At 40.1% G+C, this 17273-nt stretch overlaps 1 protein-coding gene across 2 annotated transcripts in view; it reads left to right on the forward strand.

Annotated features, from left to right (window-relative positions):
• The first annotated feature begins 8745 nt into the window (after window positions 1-8745).
• The window catches only part of C1GALT1 (core 1 synthase, glycoprotein-N-acetylgalactosamine 3-beta-galactosyltransferase 1), a 42368-nt gene continuing 33840 nt past the window's right edge, over window positions 8746-17273 (forward strand). The window contains exon 1 of one of the 2 annotated variants that reach the window (XM_023250372.2): window positions 8746-8878. The gene's annotated coding sequence lies outside the window, so the exon portion shown is untranslated. Of the gene's footprint in view, window positions 8879-9333; window positions 9456-17273 lie in introns of those variants that run through there. The other variant, XM_003982796.6, reaches the window with a different exon arrangement.

The raw sequence follows: 17273 nt of genomic DNA on the forward strand, positions 1-17273 counted from the left end.
CAGGGACACCATCTCCTGCTGGGGGACCAGGCCAGAATCTTCTACATAAAAGCTGTTTTGTCTTAGAGCTGACAGTTTGTCCAACTTGTTGCCATTGTGCCCTTTGGCTCCAGAATTTTTCTTTAGTTCCTTTTCATAATTCTTTTTCTTTACTGATATTCTAATTTTGTTCATACATTGTTTTCCTCATTTCCTTTAGTTCTTTGTCCATTTTTTCCTATTAGTTCTTGGAGCATATTTAAGACAGCTGTTTTAAAATCTTTGTCTAGTAATTCCTCACAGATGGTTTTGTTCCTTTGAATTTGCTATACTTTGCTCGTATGTCTTGCAATGTTTTCGGTTAGACTAAACATTTGACTATTATAATGCAGTAACTAGAAGTCAGGTTCTTCCCCTTTCACAAGGTTCACTATGTTTTTGGTTGTTGAAGGCTGTAGCAGCCAGTTGATTTAAATACCCTTCCCAAACTATTATTGTAGACTGTATTCCTTGCCATTGTGGTCACTGAAGTCTCTGTTCCTTGGCTTATGTTCAGCTACTGTTGTAACAGAAATATCCTTGAATGCTTTGCAAATTGAATCTGAGCCAGGGCCCTCCATCAACTTACCAGATTTCACTGTACCAAGGGATCAGCCCAAGATGAAAGCATAGGGTCTTCTCGGGTGAATTCAGAGTATGTCTTGCCCTGAGCGTGCACATGGCTTTCTAAATCCACTCCCCCACCCCCCAACCCCTTCATATACATAGTTGCTTTTGAGCATCCTAATTTCCCAAAGAAACTTTACCTAGTTTTTGCCTTGGGCAGTCTGTTGTACGTTTCAACTGTAATCTCTGTCTCCAGTGTCTGATGATTGTTAATTCAGTGTCCAGTGTTTTCAAGCTTTTTCACCTGAGTTCTGAGTTAGGCAAAACAGGGCAGAATACTTTGCATCAGAGGCTGTCCCACATTAGTCTGCTCAGGATGCCATAACAAAATACCACAGCCTCGATGGCCTAGACACCAGAAATGTATTTCTCACAGTTCTGGAGTATATAAAGTCCAAAATCAAAGTACCAGCCAATTCACTTTCTGGTGAGGATTCTTTCTGGTTTGCAGATAGCTGCCTTCTGTGTCCTCACATGATAGAGAGAATGAGCTCTGGTGTCTTTTCTTATAAGGGCACTAGCTTTACTGGATGAGGGTCTCACCCTCATGGCCTCATTTAACTTTTATCACTTCTTTACAAGCCCTACAATCACACTGAGGGTTAAGGCCCGAACATATGAATTTTGGGACATACAATTCTGAACAAGGTCAGTTTGCTCCCTTCAGAACCAGGGAAACAGTGGCACACTGGGAACACGGGTAGCTGCTATTTTTTTTAGTGCTACACGTTAAGACTCTGCCTCTTTATGATTTCCGTGGCATTATGACTGCTGCCTTAAGACTATTGCCCCTTTAAAAGTATTGATATTGTAAGACTGTCCTCATACAGGGGAAAGAGTAGGGGAAAGACAAAATGACCACAAACTCTTCCTACTGTTTTGAGGTGAATTTTTCTTGATACAGTGCTCACTGAAACTTTAAAAAAAATTCATTTTTCATGTTTATTTATTATTTTTGAGAGACAGAGCATGAGAGGGAAAGGGGCAGAGACAGAGAGGGAGACACAGAATCTGAAGCATGGTCCAGGCTCTGAGCTGTCAGCACAGAGCCCAACGTGGGGCTTGAACCCACAAGCTGTGAGATGATGACCTGAGCTGAAGTCGGAGGCTGAACCAACTGAGCCACCCGGGTGGCCCTACAGTGCTCACTGAAACTTTTAACTGTTTTCTAGAGTTCTCACAAGATTGGGTCTGACCATTTCTGCTTATTTTTTGATGTTTCTGTGGGAGAGTGAGATTTTGGAACTTCCTACTCTGCCATTATGTTCTTCTTATGCAAAACACTGTAATTTTTGCATTTTTTCATAAGCCTTATGCTATTCTTCAGACCAAAGTTTTCACAATGCTTTTCACTTCTTATTAATGAAAAGAACTATTAAGATCTCTCTTAACCAAAATGAGATTTATCAGAAATGTATTTTAAAGAATGGAAAAAATATCCATTTAAACTAACAACAAGAAACAAAGTATAATTTAATAGAAGAATACAGTGTAGGGATCCACAGAACTCCAGAGCAGTCAGGCCACTTGCAGTATGATGGCCAGAGGAAATCTGCACAAAGGTAGAAAGTGACTGTCTCCCCTTTCACTCCCTCTCTTCCCAGAGAAGATCAGGTAACCACAGATCAGGGTTACTACCCTTTTCAGATAGTCTGCTTCATTTCTCTCTCTCTCTCCAGAGTAGATTTCCCTTATCTTGGATTTACATGTCTGGGTTACAAGTCCCTCTCTGGATTATAGTTTTAGTGTTCGACAGACAGAAACGAAGACTTCTCTCCCAATTCCAAATTCTCAAAACAGAGAATCTGACTGATTCAGATTCCTCTGAGGATCAAAGTCTATCCAATCAGCTATGACCAGAATAGAGGAAGTGTCCTCTCATATAAACAGGACTATGGGGATTCAAGCTGTAGATGAGAATTGGAGCAAAAAAGATGAGGAAGAGGGTCCTTCTCAATGGATGAGCAGAAACCCAACAAAGTATCTATCACAATCCATTTTTAGATTTGTACACATTTAAATACAACTTAAAAGAAATGAGAACAAAAGTGTGCCACAATATGCAGCTAAAATGTGTAAGACATTAGTTCTTTTCAATAAAAGAAGTAGTATACACACTTATAATTTACTGCTTAGGGATTTTAAACTAAAGCTAGCTTCACCTATTCCATTTACAACAAATGTGTCCTGCTTTTGTTGAACCACGAGGGAAAACAATTAAGGAATATTCTGATTCTTATCCCAGGGAACTTGAGGAACACAGGGTAAGTAATCCCAGAGAGCCTAATCTCATAAATTGAGAATCTTTCCCTAGATGACACAAGTTACTCAGTGCAACAGTGGCAGTCTCTGCTTTCAAACTAATATGCTGTGAGTTATGCTGAGTCCTCTTCCCATGAGGTTAAAAGTATTTCCTAAACTTTCTTTTTTCTCTTTATCACCTCCTCTGCTCCATTCTTCACCTTTATCCCCTTTACGTGTCAATCAATTTAGAAAATAACTCTAACGTTGTAGCTGTCTCAAAATCTTGGCAGATTTTGTGAAGATGTAGCTGTGAGAAATAAAAACTGTTTGGAAATGCTCTTTTAGTTTCCATAGGATGAAAATACATTATCCTGGCAGGTATTTTCTTTCCTTTCCTTTTCTTTCTTTCTTTTTTTTTTAAGATTTATTTTATTTTTTTTTTTAGTTTATTTACTTATTTTGAGAGAGAGAGAGAGCAAGCAGGGTAGGAGCAGAGAAAGGGGGTAGAGAGTGAATCCCAAGCAGGCTCTGCACTGTTGGCCCAGAGCCCAATGAGGGGCTCAGACTCACAAATTATGAGCTCATGACCTGAGCGGAAATCAAGAGTCGGGTGCTTAACCAACTGAGCCTCCCAAGTGCCCCCCCCCCCACCTAGGTAGTTTCAATATGAAACAAGAAGCCCTGTTGAAAAGCACACTCTCACCAGAAAAGACAGCTCTGTCCTTTTTTTTCTAGAGTTCTCCTTCCTATTCAAGTTAATAAAGATGGTAAGTAGCAGGGGTCATCCACAACTACAAATAACCTGATGTCTAGTTAAGCCGGTAGTTTCAACTGATTTAGAGTCATACTGAAGACCAGAAAGGAAGAAAGAATAATACAACAAAACATCCGGAATTTAAATAATTCATCCACTACATAACGAGGACTTGAATCTTACACTAAAGCTCTATCTTACTCATCTCACATATTTACCTCTGGGGTCATCCACACCACCAAACTGTGCATTGTCAACAACTGCATAACCTCTGATGTTCCACTGTATAAAGACTTTCCTGTGTGCCCAAGTCTTCCTCACTGAAAGAGCAAGATGTATATTCTATCATTTATTTTCTTGCTGTTGGGTGCAATTTTGCTCTAGGATAAATTCTTAGACTCAGACCAAATTATTGGTTAAATGTATGTTTATTACTAAGTATGCTTAACTACCACTGTTACCACAAAGAGGGGCACACACCCAACTGCAATTACAAATTAATTCATGAAAAGAAAAAGGAGGCAGTCATAATTATGTATTCTTTTTAAAGTGCAATAAATTTTCAACAGGCTAATAAAATGAGATCTGACATATAATAACCTACCATCCCGCCACACTCTTAAATCTTACTGCTTACTATGAATGATGCTAATATTTTATAAATGTACACAGTAAAATCAGTAATAAGTTATCACCTCTTGAAAGAAAAGTCTTCATGGTGTACACACCTAAAATATTTAATGCTTAATTGCTTAAAAATAAAATAGGATAGACCTCATGAGCCTAATGTAATTAAAAGAATGTCAATGCTTTTCAATTACACTGTCACATATAATGTGATTAATCACCCTTTGAGGCATGTTGGGATTATTTTCCCCAATTCATGGATAGGGAAATTGAGATTTAGAGAGTTTAGGTGACTTGCCATGGGCCTCTCAGCTAATCAGTGATAAAACTGGGAGCACTATCCAAGTCTCAAGGGTTCCACTGCTCTATTCACCACATGTTTCCTCCAGGGTTATCGATGTTTATATTGCAATAAGATTCACAAGTGATTTCTCTATGATCATGTCCAAAAACCTTATATAATACAGGTGTCAGGGATGAAAGATAATACCAGCATTTTATGTATCCCTTTAAAGTGAAAAAGATATATTCTTCTTCATCAAATTGCTTATTCATTCAAACAACAAATCATTAAACACCTATGTATGTGTCAGCCATTGTGCTAGGCTCTATTATACCCAGCTATATTAGTTATCTTTGCTCTATAACAATTTATCCCCAAATTTAATGGCTTAAAACAACAAACATATATTATCCTATAGTTTCTGTGGGCCAGGAATTTGGGAGCAGCTTAACTGAGTGGTTCTGGCTCAGGATGTCTCCTAAGGTCAGTAAAGATGTTGATGAAGGATGTAGTCATCTGAAGGCTTGACTAGGGTTGGAGCATGTGCTTCCAAGTTCACTTACATGGCTATCCTCAGGAGTCCTTGGTTCCTCAGTGGCTGTTGGCCAGAAACCTTAATTACTCATAATGTGGGCCTCTCTAAAGTTGCCTAAGAGTCTTGTGACTTGACAACCATCTTTCCCCAGCAAGCAATCCCAGAGAGAGAAGAAGCAAAAAGCTGGCATATGCTTTAAGATCTTCTCTAAGAAGTCTCACTACATCATTTCTACATTCTATTCATGAGAACAAGTCACTAAACACAGTCCAATCTCAAGGTGAGAGGAATTAAGTTCCACCTTTTTTTTTTTTAATTTTTTTTAACGTTTATTTATTTTTGGGACAGAGAGAGAGCATGAACGGGGTAGGGGCAGAGAGAGAGGGAGACACAGAATCAGAAGCAGGCTCCAGGCTCTGAGCCATCAGCCCAGAGCCCGACGCGGGGCTCGAACTCACGGACTGCGAGATCGTGACCTGAGCCTAAGTCGGAGGCTTAACCGACTAAGCCACCCAGGCACCCCAAGTTCCACCTTTTGAAGGAAGAAGCATCAAAGAACTTGTGGACATATTTTAAAGCCACTATATCAGTGAATATAATTTAATTTACAGAAGTTAATCTAATTATTACAAAATGATTTGTTAACCTCATTATAACATGTAGATATTTAAAGGAAACAGTGTATTAAGAGTGGCTTCTTTATAGTTGTTGTTTATTTGTTCCCATTTTGTGTCCTTATTTTTATTTCACCCTGTTAAAAAATTCTACATACAGTGCCAAATAAATTATGACTTGTCCTATCATGTTGTATCAATTTGGAATTGTATTCAGTACTTATAACAGAAAACCCAAACAACAAAACCTTAAATAGGAGGGATTTATTTTCCCTCACATAACAACATATCTAGAAATGGTCAGTCTAGAGCTAATAAGCTCACCCTCCAAAGCAATCACAACCCTGGTACCTCTGACTTCCTACACTATTAATACTGTGTGGGGCTTTGGTTATTATGGTTGAAATATGGATGCTCCACCTCCAGCATCATGTCACTGTTCCAGGTAAGACAACAAAAATAGGTACAGGTCCAATGGCTAAAAGGACATTTCTTCCATAAACTTTGGGCCTCTCCTAGCAATATCAATTTGCATTTTAGTGAAAGGTCACATGGCCCGTCATGGCTTATAGAAATCTGGAGAAGTAAATACTTTTAATTAGACACACTGTCACCCTGAAAAAAAATCAGAGTTCTGCTAGTAAGGAAGAAAGTATTTTGGTTTAAACAACTAGCAGTGTCTACCACCCTGCTCCAAGGAGCCTCAACACACATTATCCTGCTCCAACGAGCTTTGACACACATTATTGAAACACCACACCAGATAAACAAACATACTGTCCAAGATTTATCTGTTTCAAATGGGAGAATCTAGTCATTGTGAGTCTCATATATAAAGCATATTTTTCAAAGTAACCACAATTTTCTTTTTTCTAGTTGATAACATTGAAGAATTGGCTGACATTAATGTCACTACTAGGAATCTGTCCAAGGAGATAATTATACAGTTGTGCAAAGGTACGTGCAAAAGGAAGTTCATCAGAGTTATTCATAATATCAAAAATTTGGGTGAAAAAAACAAAATATCAATAGAATACTGGTTAGATAAATGATAGTACATGCAATTAACAGGCAACGCAACTTTTAAAAATGATGTTAATCATGATATATTGTTCAGTGAAAAAAGAACTGTATAAGATCCAGTTTATGAAATATTGTATTTTTATGTCTTTATGTGTTTTTCTTTATATCTGGAAGAATGTAACACACATTTTTAAAACTGCTTATCTGTGGGTTTTTTTTTTATTTGTTTGAATAACTATAATATGGTTTTCATACAAATAACAGCTATTTTCAAAAATACCCAATAGGATGGGAAGGGCTGACTTGATCTAGTTTTTGTCATATCAATATTACTTCCTGCCAGTAATTTTCTTAGACATGCAATGGCTGAACTTATCTTTTTGGAATGGTTTCTTATCTTTGCTCAATGGAAAAAGCAAAGTTATTTCTTACTCATTAAAAATTTCAGTACAATTAAATATTTTTTTCAATAAAATTAAAATTAGGTAAGGTATCTTGAGTTTTTGTTTTGCTTTCTGTTTGGAACACTGCGACCTCTGGAAGGGTCTCCTTTTCCTGTTTCACAGTAGTTGTGGAAAGGAAGGGGGTAAGGCTGGGCAATTAACCATACACAGGTTGCGAAAGAGAGAAGAGAATACAGGTAAGGGTGGAAGGGAAAGAAGTCTGGACAGATGGGTGGGGAAAAGAGTACTAACCTGAACATCAGGATACTTGCACCTCTAAAATGGTCTATCAGTTTTTCTGACCTCAGTTTTTCTCATCTGAAAAATAAAAGGTTTAAATAAGAATCACTAGATGTGCTTCAATTCTTTTGTAAGATCTCTTTGGATCTATTAATGGCATATCATGGCAAACTCCAGTAGAGCTGAATCTAAACAAATCAAAGGAAAAAGAACAAGAACTTACATACATTGCTCCGTATTTCTCCCAGGCATGTTAAGTAACTTGCCAGGGTTGCACAGCAAATAGGAGGAACCAAGATTGCAGCCCAGAGCCTACACTCCTAAAGGCTATACTGAAAGGCACTTAGTATAAGTGCCTGAGGACTGAGGAAGGCGTTTAAAGGAAGCTGGATAGCTTTCTTACCCTCAAGCTAAGGCCTTGTAGACAGAGGATGGTTAAAGCCAAGACCTTATCCCCACCTCCTGACTGCTGTGGGGGTTGTCTCAGTGGCTCACAGGCTCCTCCCTCTAATCCAAAAACAGCTTTCTGATTCAAAGTCCTTTGGCCAACGAAAAGAAAGATGAGTTTTACAAAGCGCTAAGGAAGCGCTTCCTGTTATTGCCTGGCAGCACTGAAGTAATGACAGAACCAAACCGCGTGTGCTACAGAAGGCTTTGTGGTACCACTATGTTTTCAACCCTTCCGGGTTCACACATCTGGTTACCCAGCACCCGTTTGCATATCTCATCTTGCCGTATTTCCTTTCATTAAGGACAGAGAGATACTGACTACAGAGAGTACGGGGTGGGTGGGTGAGTGGGGGACAAGAGAAAAAAGAACGGGAAGCAGGCTAGAGGCCAAAAGACTTCTGCAGGGTTAAAGCCTGTCCCTCACACAGAGGTCCCTCAGGTACCTCCAGCTTCAGTCCCTGCAGTTTCACTGCTTAGTCTCGCTCAAGGTCCGGAAGCTAGTGCAAAACCAGCACCGGGACCAGGAAGGAGAAGCCCAGCAGCGAGGAGCCGCAAGTGGGCAGCGACTACTGCTCATAGAAGACCCGACTTCCCAGACCCCTTCGCAGAAGGGCGGGGCGTGAGCTTGGCGGCCAATCTCTGCGTCCGCACGTCGCCATAACCCCGCCCCACCCTGCCCCCTCTCGCTCCGCCCTTCCCTGGGGCTGGTGCGGCGGCAGAGACGTCAGCGCTAGGAGACCCCTGGGTGGCGGCTGCGCCGTCGGCGGGCCGCGGCCTGGACGCGCTGCGGGGAGGGGCGGAGCGAGCGGGCGGGAGCGCGAGCTGGGTCCGCCTCGGCAGCCGCCGCCGCTGCCGCCGCCGCCGCCGCCGCCAGGGAATAATCTGGGCGGCAGCGGGCGGCCCCCGCTAGCGGCCAGGAGCCACTTCTGCCGGTGCCGGGAGGAGCTAAGGTTGCCGGTCTCCTGTCGTCCCCCTCTCCGCCCCCCAGGAGGGGCGAGAGGGAGCCGCGGCTGATGTCAGGTACGGCCGGCGGAGGCGCCCTCAGGCTGCGGGTCCAAGGTCTCGGCTCCCTTCGTCCTCCCAGCTCGGAGTGTGCTTTTGGGGGAACGTGGAGGGTGGAACCAAACCCGGGCGCAGCCAAACAGGTGTCTCGGGGTCGCCGCCGGGGCTGGGGACTTGGAGCTGCTGAGGGAGGCGCGGGGCACTTCCTCCTCCCGGCGCCACTGTGAACTGCCATTGGGGCAGCCTGCCCACCGGGCCGCTATTTTGTCGACGAGTAGCCTCCTCTTGGCGGTGGGTTCTTCCTTTCTGCCCTCTGGTGCCCCTCACCTCCTCTTCGCGCGCTGCCCGCCGTCGGGCGGCGGCAGTGAGACTCGAGCTGCGTCTCGGTCGCGGCGGGATCACTTAGCGGTCCTGCCCGCCGGGCGGTCCCCGCCCCGCCCCCCTCCTCCGACCTGTGGGTCCGGCCGGACTCGGGGCTCAGGTGTGGCCACCTTCATCGAGAGCCGCCGGGCTGCCGGGCAGCGCGAGTGCCGGGCGAGCGAGCGTCTTCCCCAAGTGCCGGGGGGACTTCCTCGGGGCTTTCTTGGATCATCAGGTTTGTGGCTGATTTATTTTTTAAAATTTCACTGCCTCTGGCAAAGTGAGCTAGCCAGGTGTGTTTGGCTCACTTGCACGGTAGAGAAGGAGGCAAAGAGTTTATTTCTCCACCCCCGGCACCCCCTCGCGAGTGTGTGAGTAGTAGGTGCTGACAAGTTGGCCATACGCCTTCGAATTTGGATAAATTATATACTCTTAAAACAAGAATGTAATTTGGGAGTGGGGATTTATTCTTCCCTAGCTCTTACTCTCCTCTTACTATTTTTTTAAATAATAAACAAGAAGGCACCACATGCTCTGGAAAAGTTGATTGGATTTATATCTAGTTTTCTAAATTCGTTATAGATATTGTAGTATATCTTTTTAACGCTTTTCGGGTTGGAAACTATTACGCTAACCATGACTTGACTTCAGTATGAATTAAAAAGTTAGTTATAAAGGTAGAACTTTAACACGTTAAAGTGAATAATTAGGCCAAAGTGACCTGGACAGAAATATGCTCATTTACTAAAAGTTAAGCAGAGAATATAGATAGCTTGGCCTGGGTGCCAGGAACAAGTGTTGTGCACAAGTTCAACTTGTTTAATTCTGGTGTAGGTTTAGACAGTGGGAACTTGAATTTTTAGGAGATATTTAAACAACTTTCCATACCCTTATCAGATAAATGTCAAGTGAGCCTTATGCACATGATGCTGTGTGTTCTGAGTATTGAATATAGTAAACTATACTTATTTTGTTTTCCACTAGCTAGTATATATTGATGTGCAATTTAAGTGAATATAAAGTTTTAAGTTACCAAACAGTTAACTCTTTTCACCATATGTTAAGTAAAACAGTGATTTAGTAAGGAAAGTATGACTCATTTAAAATCTTCGTAGGAAAGGAGCATGGTTTTTAAGTACTGGTGGAGAACTATTAAAAATCTCTCTCAAATATGTCTGTAATTTGTGTTTTTCTGTATCTTCTTATTTAGGCCTCAGCCTTTAAACAATATTTTGTGGTTAATATTCATAGATAGGATAGATACAGTTTTTCTTAAATATGCTTTTTTTTTGGTATAGATTATACTAGTCTGTATTTCTGAGTAAATTTAATATCCAGAAATTCTTAGAATTTTATCACAAACTTGTTTAGTGGTACATATAATGAATTTTCACCCAGTCATAGAAATACAAAAGTGTGTCATTTAGGCATATGCTGTTTACTATTTGTATATTGATTTTTGCTCCCTAAGATAAAAATTACATTTTACAGCTTATAGATTTTGTAAACCATGGTAATTTAAAATAGAGCCTTTGTGTGATGAAATTATTGATTGGAATTCTTGTGACATTGTAGCTGTAAACAAATGTTAAATGGAAAAGGGACAACTTGGTGAAATTCATTTCACATTCATTTAAAATTTTAAGCTTCCTAATACAACCATATTACTTTTAGAACATTTGTTGAGATTTGAATAAAGACGCTAGTGTACAAACTATAATAAGGTGGGAAGAAAAGTATGACAAAATTTTTTTGCTCCAAATTCATTACGATTAAGGTCATTCTTTTAAAAGAAGGAAGGAAGAGAAGAAAGAAAAGGAATATTGTTCTACAAAAAAGAAGTTAGCATTTTATCTTAAAATCTAAATGTATATCGGGGCGCCTGGGTGGCTTGGTCGGTTAAGTGTCCGACTTCGGCTCAGGTCATGATCTCACGGTCTGTGAGTTCGAGCCCCGCGTCGGGCTCTGTGCTGACAGCTCAGAGCCTGGAGCCTGTTTCAGATTCTGTGTCTCCCTCTCTCTCTGCTTCTCCCCTGTTCATGCTCTGTCTCTGTCTCAAAAATAAAATAAAACGTTAAAAAAAAATTTTTTTTTTAAATCTAAATGTGTATCTAATGTGTACTTAAATTTTCACTTTGCAACTAATTCGAATGGCCAAGGAGAAAATACATACCAAAATCTATAATGTGTGAATAAAAGAAGTGTCCCTTGGAGAAAAATATATAAAGAAGTTGATATTTGTTAAATAGAGATGCCTGTAAGAAAGTAGGAGAAACCAAAAAATCTGAATAATTTATCTAGAACCTGTAGTATGAGCTGCCTTGCACATTGAAGGCACATATTAAAGGCAGGAAAAAGCAATATTAGGTTGGCGAGATTCTGAAATGGGAAACCTGGTTAGTTTACAACTAAAGCTATGCACGAAAACATTTGAACTGGTGGAAATTAGATACAGCCAAATTTGAAATTATATATGGTTTGGTGTAGTAATTTGCATTCTTGGTCCTTGTATTATTTTCCTAGGGGTGCCATAACAAAGTATGGCAAATTGAGTGATTTAAAACAATAGAAATTCATCATCTCAGTTCTTCAGGCTAGAAGTCTGAAATCAAATGTTGGCAGAGCCATGGTCTCTAGATTGTAGGGGAGAATCTGTTCATGTCTCTGAGCTTCTTCTGTCACTGGCAGTCCTTCGTATTCCTTGACTTGCCACTATATCACTCCCCTCCATTCCTTCTGTGTCTGTATCTCTTCATATGGCATTCTCCTTTTTTTTTTATAAGGATACCGGTCATATTGGGTTAGGGTCCACCTTGATGACTTCATCTTAACTTGATTACATCTGCAAAGACCCCATTTCCAAATAGGTCACATTTATCTTTTACAGTGTTCAATAAATTTTTAGCACCATAGGGCAGACCAAATCAGAGGGTGTGGTGAGAACAGAGTAGGGACATCTAAATTTACTTATTTATCATTTACTTATCTCACTACTGACTCAGAACCAGGTTGTAGAGGGAAAACAAACAGACAAAAATCTCTGTCCTGGAGGAGCTTATATTCTAAAATGTTGGTTCTCAAAATGTCCCTGGATCTGCAGCATCAGCATCATCTGGGAACTTGTTAACAATGCAGATTTTCAGGCTCAACGCCCCCCCCTCCCGCCCCCACCAGACCTCTTGATTCAGAAACTGTTTTAAAAAGACTTTCGGATGATTCTGATGCAGACTCAGATTTGAGAATCAATGAACAAGATGGAGAAAAGAGACAATAAACAAGGTAAGTAAAATGTGTAATATATTAGACGTTAGTAGGTGCTGTGGGTAAGAATAGGGAAAACTCCCTGAGAAGTAAAGGTCTGAAGGAGTTGGGGAGTGAGCCATGTGACTATGTAGATGAGTTGTGTTCCCAACAGAACAGCAGGGGCAGAGACCCTCATGTGTTTGAGGAACAGCAAGGAGTCCAGAGAGAACACAGCAAGGGAAATAGTAGGTTGAGTTTATGAAATTTGTTTGTTTGTTTTTGAACTGTAGAAACCAAATACTAGGAGGAGATATCAGAGAAAGAAGAGTGAGGATAGGATGGCAGACCGTTCAGGTTCATCTTACTGGTTTTGGCTTTGTCTCTGAGTGAGACTGAGAAGACCCTGAAGGATTTTGAGCAAATGACTAATGTCTTTTTAAAGGGATCACACTGGTGAAATGGACTGGTAAAAATGGATTGAAGAAAGAAGGCTGTAAAGGGAAAAGTTGATTAGGATCCAGTATACTAGTCGAGAGAGAAAGAGGGAGGGTGAGGAGAAGGAAGAAAAGGAATGGTAGGGTGGTAGGACTAGGGTGGTAGCAGTGAAGAGGTTAGAAGAGAGGTACAAGATGAAAAACATACAGGACTGTAGTGAAAAATAAGGTTTTTTTCTGCCTAGTTACTTCAGTCACTGAGTTGCCTGCCTCAAAGTTAACTGATGTTACAACTAGTCTTTATATATTCTTCTTTAGATATTTTATATATATATGATAAACAGGTTTTAACAGGTTAGTAGAGTGGTTCTTAACTGGAGCTGATTTTGTTGCTTGGGACAGTTGGCAATGTCTGGAGACCTTTTTAGTTGTCCCAACCATGGGGAGTGCTACTAGTGTCTGGTGAGTGAAGGCCACAGATACTTCTAAACATCTTACAGTGAACAGGACAGCCACCACAAGAGAGAATTATCCAGCTCAAGGTGTCAGTTGTGTCAATAAAAAACACCAGCTTGATGGGACTTAGGTTGAGGCACAGATAGTGAAGGGAAGACAGTATTGTGTAGACAGAGGAGACAATAGGAATAGAGGAGCCCACTGCATTGGGATGTTTAGTGAACTGTATAGGTAGTTCAGGATTACTGAAGAATAAATTATAAGGCATGGGGTATTGAAATATGAGCCTGGAAATCTGGACAGAGTCTAGATCAAGGAGAGCCTATATATATAATGTAAATTAAAGATGCTTAGTTTTTTTCTTATAGGCAGTGGGGCTCCATGGAGAATTCATGGAGTGACTTGGTCAGCTTTTCATTTTAGATAGATCATTCTGGGGGCACGTAGGTGGTTCTGTAGACCTGATTTCCGCTCAGGTCATGGGTTCCATGTTTCTTTGTCTCTGTCCCTTGTGCTGTGCACTCTCAAAAAAATATAAAAATAAATCTTTATCTTACACAGTTTTAATGACTGAAGTTGTGTTATGGGAGAAAATAGTTTTTTTTTTGTTTTTTTTTTTTTTTATTTATTTTTGGGACAGAGAGAGACCGAGCATGAACGGGGGAGGGGCAGAGAGAGAGGGAGACGCAGAATCGGAAACAGGCTCTAGGCTCCGAGCCATCAGCCCAGACAGAGCCTGACGCGGGGCTCGAACTCACGGACCGTGAGATCGTGACCTGGCTGAAGTCGGACGCTTAACCAACTGCGCCACCCAGGCGCCCCTGGGAGAAAATAGTTTTGAAAGGGTGAAGTGGACATCATCTCTTTGTTGTAAAGTAAAAGATGCACATACGTATAAGCTGATATAGACATTACCCTTTTTGCAAGATACACAGAGAGATGGGAAAGAAAATGTACTCTTTTTTGTGTAGACATTTTTTATCTATGGTTTTAGTTTGGGTTTTTACATTTGTTTTCTTTACATTTCTCTTATTTAAAAAGTAGCCACTACACATTACTGGCAAAAAAAATCATAATCTGCCAAATGTGCAAAGATTTTCCTTAGCACATGTAGATCATTGTTTTTGACAGCTGCAGAGTATTCTGTGGTATGGATGTACCTTGTTTGTTTATTTAACTAGTTCCTTATCAACAAGCAAACATCTTACAGCAATGGCTGCCATGAACATTTTTGCAGACGACTTTGTTTTTGTCCATAAGAGAAATTAAAAAAAAAAAATTTTAAGCTTATTGATTTATTTTGAGAAAGAGAGTGCAAGTGGGGGAGAGGCAGAGAGAGAAAGGGAGAGAAAGAATCCTAATCGGGCTCTGCACTGTCAGTGCAGAGCCCAGTGGCAGGGCTGGAACTCACGAACTGTGAGATCATGACCTGAGCCAAAGTTGGATGCTTAACCAACTGAGCCACCAAGGCGCCCCCATAAGAGAAATTTCTGATGATGAAATGGTGGGCCAGGTCATACTCATTTAAACATTTTAAAATATATTGCCAAATTGTCCTTCCAAAAGACGGTAAATATGTGTATTGTGAGAAAGAATGCAGGAGTGCCAGTTTTCTCTACCATGTCATTACTGTGTGTTACTAAACATTTTTACCAGTATGATAGGTTAAAATACTATCTCTGCATTTGATTTAGTTTTCTTTAATGTGAATTTTTTTTTTTTTTTCTTAGAGAGAGAGAGAGAGCCAGGGGGTCGGGAGTGGTGGTGAGAGGAAGGGGGAGAGGGAGAGAATCTCAAGCAGGTTCCACGCTCAGCGTAGAGCCTGATGCAGGGCTTGATCCCATGATACTGTGATCATGACTTGAACCGAAATCAAGAGTTGGATGCTCAACCTACCGAGTCACCCAGGTATTCCTCTTTAATGTGGAATTTGAATATCCTCGACCATTGTATTTTCTTCTCTGCAAATCCTTTGTTTTCTTTATTTGTTATTTTATTTTATTTTTTAATTTTTTAAATGTTTATTTTTGAGAGAGACAGAGACAGTGAGAGTGGGGGAGGGGCAGCGAGAGAGGGAGACACAGAATCTGAAGCAGGCTGCAGGCTCTGAGCTGTCAGCACAGAGCCTATGTAGGACTCGAACTCACGAACTATGAGATCATCACCTGAGCAGAAGTTGGACGCTCACCCAGCTGAGCCACCCAGGTGCCTGTTTTAACTTTATCTGTTTTTATATTAACCTTTTGTCTTTTTTGTTATGATACTTCTTGGCAATTTTGCTGTACAGTTTTTTTTTTCAACATTTTATATAGGAACATGTCTTTGAACCAGCAGTTTCATTGCCAGAAATTTAATCAATGAATAATTTCACTTTTCCTATAGTCATAGCTTCTGAGTTTTGAGAAGATCTCAATTCATGGTACAAAAATGATAAAGTGGGGTGCCTTGGGTGATTCAGTCGGTTAAATGTCTGACTTTGGCTCAGGTCATGATCTCATGGCTTGTGTGTTTGAGCCCTGCTTTGGGCTCTGTGCTGACAGCTGAGAGCCTGGAACCTGCTTCAGATTCTGTGTCTCCCTCTCTCTCCACCCCTCCCCCCCACAAAAATAAACAATAAAGGAAGTTTTTAAAAAATGTAAATGATTTTTTCTTCTAGTTTTGTTTTAATTTCATTTTTTTAGAATATTGAAATTTTAGAAACATTTGGAATTTGAAAGAAAGTAGGTATTCAGCTGGCTGCTTTTTATCTTTTTCCTGAAAGATTATTTCAGTATCATTACTTGACTAAGCCATCTTTTTCTTGATTTAAAATAGTATGTATATTATGTATTAAATTTCCATACAGAGTTGTTTTTTTTTTTTTTTGTTTTGTTTTTTTTAAATAAACCCTTTATTTTGATCCGGTAAAGACCACCAGGGTTATATATCTTTAGGCTGACAAAGGTTAATTAACTTGCATCTGTGAGGGAGACCACACACCAGAAGAACTGTCAGCATTTTACTAAATAAAGAAGGGATAGGGTTATTATAGGATTTTGGACAAGGGTGGAGTTTAGACAAAATTTAAATGAAGCAATATTTGATAAGTTTGAAGTACAGCAAGGCTGTGATGTCAGGGGGTTAATTAACATCAGGCTGGGCTGAGAAGCAAACTTAAAGTCCTATTTCCTTAGAGACTACACAGTTAAGATAAATGTGGAATGTTGTGTCTGGGATACCCTATCTGAAATTCTGAGTTGGAAATTAAGCCTGTTGCTGTTTGATTAATGATCTAGCATCCATACAAGAATGGGATGTTCCAGTCTCACTCATATACTTTCAGATAGCTTAGTTCTGACAGTGTGGTTGTAAAGAAAAGAAGTCTCTCAGCACTGTCTGTAGTACTAATTAATAGCATTAAAAATTTTTTTTCTTTACAGATTCATAGATAAATTGATATGTCTGTTCAGCATGAATATCAAATTGTTTTAATTACTATATAACTGTTTATTGTAGGTAATATATTTTACTCTCCATACTGCCATGTTCCTTTCAGGAACTTCCCAGTTATACTCACATATTTATTTTTCAAACATTAAGAATAACTTTCTACCACAAAAGTCTTGTATTTTAAGTGACTCCATTAAGCTTAGTCTGACCCCACACCCCTTTCCAGAATTTCCCCGGTATATTTTCATGCTTATTTTTACAAAGCTTTTAAATGTTTCTTACCGAGTTATTTAACTTTTTTAAATCATCTTGTATTTTAGTTTGGATGATGTTACATACATAGATTAATTTGGAGAAAATCGGCATTGTTATCATTGATTCTTGTTTTTCCAATGTTTTATTGTGATAAAATACGCATACAATTTAACATTTTAACCATTTTTAAGTGTACGTTTCAGTGGTGTTAAGTACATTGATATTGTTGTGCAACC

Source organism: Felis catus, chromosome A2, assembly GCF_018350175.1.
Source record: "Felis catus isolate Fca126 chromosome A2, F.catus_Fca126_mat1.0, whole genome shotgun sequence".
Taxonomy (NCBI): Eukaryota; Metazoa; Chordata; class Mammalia; order Carnivora; family Felidae; genus Felis; species Felis catus.